This window comes from Penaeus japonicus, unplaced genomic scaffold, assembly GCF_977035675.1.
Source record: "Penaeus japonicus unplaced genomic scaffold, GWHDUDI00000001_assembly GWHDUDI00000031, whole genome shotgun sequence".
Classification (NCBI taxonomy): Eukaryota; Metazoa; Arthropoda; class Malacostraca; order Decapoda; family Penaeidae; genus Penaeus; species Penaeus japonicus.
Window position 1 is genome coordinate 9,478,376 of NW_028234433.1, and position 3,921 is coordinate 9,482,296.

Here is a 3,921-nt window from a genome sequence, read left to right on the forward strand (position 1 = left end):
TGTTATCATTTTCATGTTGTTTTTAGTATCATTGTTATTTTTATTATTACTATGGTATTTGTTACTATTATTATTGTTCTTATCATTATCATCAATAATATCATGTCCATTATTAATGTTATTATCCCTATTATTATTATCCCTAACAATGTCATTATCATTATCTATATTGCTATCATTAATATTACTTTTATTATTAACATCTTTGTCATTATTGTTATCATTATCATTACCATTGTTATTAGTGTTATCGTTAACATTACATTATCGATATTATTATCATTGTTATCATCAACCTTATTGTAATAATTTATATTATTATCTCTGTCATTATCATCATTATTGTCAGCACTACTTCCATCATTAAAATATCAATATCATTGTTACTATCATTGTTGTTATAATCATGTATGGTATTGTCATTATTGTTATCATTAGCATTAGTATTAGTATCATTACCATTTGTTTATCAACATTGTTACTGTCGTTATTATTGTCACTATTGTTATCATTACTATTATTATTATGGTCATTAGCATTAGGATTATCATTGCTATAATCATTATCATTATCATCATCATTATCAATACCATTGTCATTATCATTAGTATCATTACCATGGTCATTATTATCGTTTTTATCAATATTATTGTCATTATCACTATTATTAAAAGTATCATCATCATTATTAATCATTATCATTGATAATGTTATTATTAGCATTACTATCATTATCATTATTATTATTATTATTATCATTGATATACTTATGATGATAATAATAATGATAAAGATAATGATTATAATAATGATAAATATAGTGATCATGTTTAATATTAATGATATTAGCATTGATAATAATGATAATAGAATTATGATAATGATGGTAGTAATAGTAGTAGACGTAGTAATTATGGAAAGATAATATTAATGATTATATATCACCAGTGTTATTGATATATCCTCACCGATATCAACACTATCAATATTATCATTATCATTATTATTTCAGTTCCCGTCGTAACTGCTATTACTTTTATTATCATCATTAGCATTATGACATTGTTGTTGGTGATGCCTGTGATATTGTTCTTGTTGTTGCTGCCGCTACTGTTGTTATTGTTGTTGTTAACATTACCATGACTGAAGAACACTGACCAGTACAATATTCTAAATAGAAACAAAAAGTTTTTCAATTTCATCAATGTTTGTGTGGAAGTATTTCAAGTTCCTCTGTGCTGCTAAACATCGTGTGTGAATGTATTGCGGTAGATAGAAAGAGAGAGAGAGAAAAAGAAAGAGAGGGAGAGAGAGAGAGAGAGAGAGAGAGAGAGAGAGAAAGAGAAAGAGAGAGAGAGAGAGAGAGAGAGAGAGAGAGAGAGAGAGAGAGAGAGAGAGAGAGAGAGAGAGAGAGAGAGAGAGAGAGAGAAAGAAAGAGAAAGAGATAGAGAAAGAGAGAGAGAGAGAGAGACAGGGAGACAGAGAGAGAAAGAGAGAGAGTGAGTGTGTGTTTGCGTGTGTCCTTGTGTTCTTACACACCGGTGATATCCTCCCCAATGAAGATCTAAACGGAACTCCTGAGTGTTTTAAGAGAAATGAAAATCAGAAACCTGAAAACTCTCTAAGATAAGAGTTCAGAGATCAGTCCATTCCATTAAAACTTTTTTCCGCTTGTTAACTACAGCAAATTCCGTTGACTTCATCACAACTTTGAGACTAAAGTCCCAAGGACCATTTACCGGCCGGAAAAAAGGTGGAATGCTCCTTTATATTGGCTTTTATTTCCTTTAGAAAGAACCTCAAGTTCAGTGCTGGAAGTAGACACAAACACATTCTCTCTCTCTCTCTCTCTCTCTCTCTCTCTCTCTCTCTCTCTCTCTCTCTCTCTCTCTCTCTCTCTCTCTCTCTCTCTCTCTCTCTCTCTTTCATTCTTTCTCTCTCTCTCTCTCTCTTTCTCTCTCTCTCTCTCTCTCTCTCTCTCTCTCTCTCTCTCTCTCTCTTTCTCTCTCTCACCCTCTCTCTCTCTCTCTCTCTCTCTCTTTCTCTCTTTTCTCTCTCTCTCTCTCTCCCTCCGTCCCCCCTCTCTCTCCCCCCTCTCTCTTCTCTTCTCTCCCCTCTCTCTCTCTCTCTCTCTTTCTCTCTCTCTCTCTCTCTCTCTCTCTCTCTCTCTCTCTCTCTCTCTCTCTCTCTCTCTCTCTCTCTCTCTCTCTCTCTCTCTCTCTCTCTCTCTCTCTCTCCTCCTCTCTCTCTCACTTTTTCTCTCTTTATCACTAACCTTATCATTATTGTTATTATTACTATTATTATTCTCAATCATTATTATGACTATTGTAATTATCACTTTTACCATCATCATTAATATAATGAATATTGTTATTATTGCTATTATCCTCATTATTTTCATAATCGTCAGTTTTATTATTGCTTTAATCAGTATCATCATTATCATTATTGCTATTATCATTGTTATCATAATAGCTATTTCTCCTAATTCATTATCATCATCATTGCTATCATTAGTATCGTTGTAACTATTACATTTTTACCCTCATCATCATTATCAGAGTTATCATTGTCACTATTACTATGATTATTATCATTGTCATTATGGTTATCAGCATGAGTATCATTATTATAACCATTTTCATTGTTGTTGTTGCTTTATTGTTATTACTATTATCAACATCGTTATCATCGTCATTATTCTTATTATTCTTGAAGTACTGAAAGCAGAATAATGACCTGTGAGATTATTCAATCCCATGCGTCACACCCACACGCACACGCCCACGCACACGCAAATACACCTACACAAACACCCACAACCCCAGACATACACCTCTGAATGATTGCAAGAAACTTAAAATGGCCAATTCTTTTTCTAGTTTGATGGCGTGGGCTGATTACGGTAAAAGGAAGATTTTCTGCATTTCAACTTCAACATTTTTTTTTACCGTTTTTTATACTTATTACGTGTTGGCTAAACAAAAAAAAACACACACAAAAAAAACATTACTTTAAACCGAAGATTTTCTGCATTTTAACCTTCGTTTTTTTTTTTTTTTTTTTTTTTTTACCTCTTTTTCTTATTTCGTGTTGGCTGGACAAAAAAGCCATTACTCAAGTTTTACGTTCGATTTACAAGATGGAATTTCTAATTAATCTTTGGTTTCCCCGCTCCTTCGCAAGTTTTCAATTTAATCTTATGAGGTTCGGTTCTAGACGCTCGGGATCGGATTTTGATTACTTTCAGATTGTATCTTTGATTTATAGATAAAATCAACATTGAAAGTAATTATAGCCCTTGAACAGTAGCCGGAGGACTCCATCTTGATTGTAGTTGTAGTTGTTAAGTGAACAGAACTTGTTTTCACACGGTAGTTTTTTTTTCTGTTCTTAAGTATGATGAAGAGTATGTTAGAGATAGTTCTGTAGTAATTTTATATGAGAATTAACGTTGTTGTGCACAATGCCAATTTAAAATGCGTTTGTGTGTATGTGTGTGGTTACATGTGTATGTAGATGTATATGTGCGTGTGTGTGTGTGTGTGTGTGTGTGTAAGATGTGTCAAATGGTAAGACTTTAAAACGAACAAAAAAAAAAAAAAAGAAAAAAAAAAAAAAAGAGAGAGAGAGAACAAGACAAGAAATGCAGAAGGAAAAAGATCACACACATCACCCTCATCCTCATCTATCCCCTCTTCCATTCCTTTCCTTCCCTCACAGCTCTCCCTCCTGCCGGCCCCCTCTTCTCCGCGCGATTCCATCTCCATCGTAGACCCCTTTCAGTAAGACTTCCTCGCTTCGTTCTCCTCTTCCTTACTCTTGAATATTTGTTTCTCACTCTCTCTCCCTCTCTCTCAATATACATTGTTTTATCTATCAGTCGATCTCTTTCTTTCTCTCTCTCTGTCTTTCTCT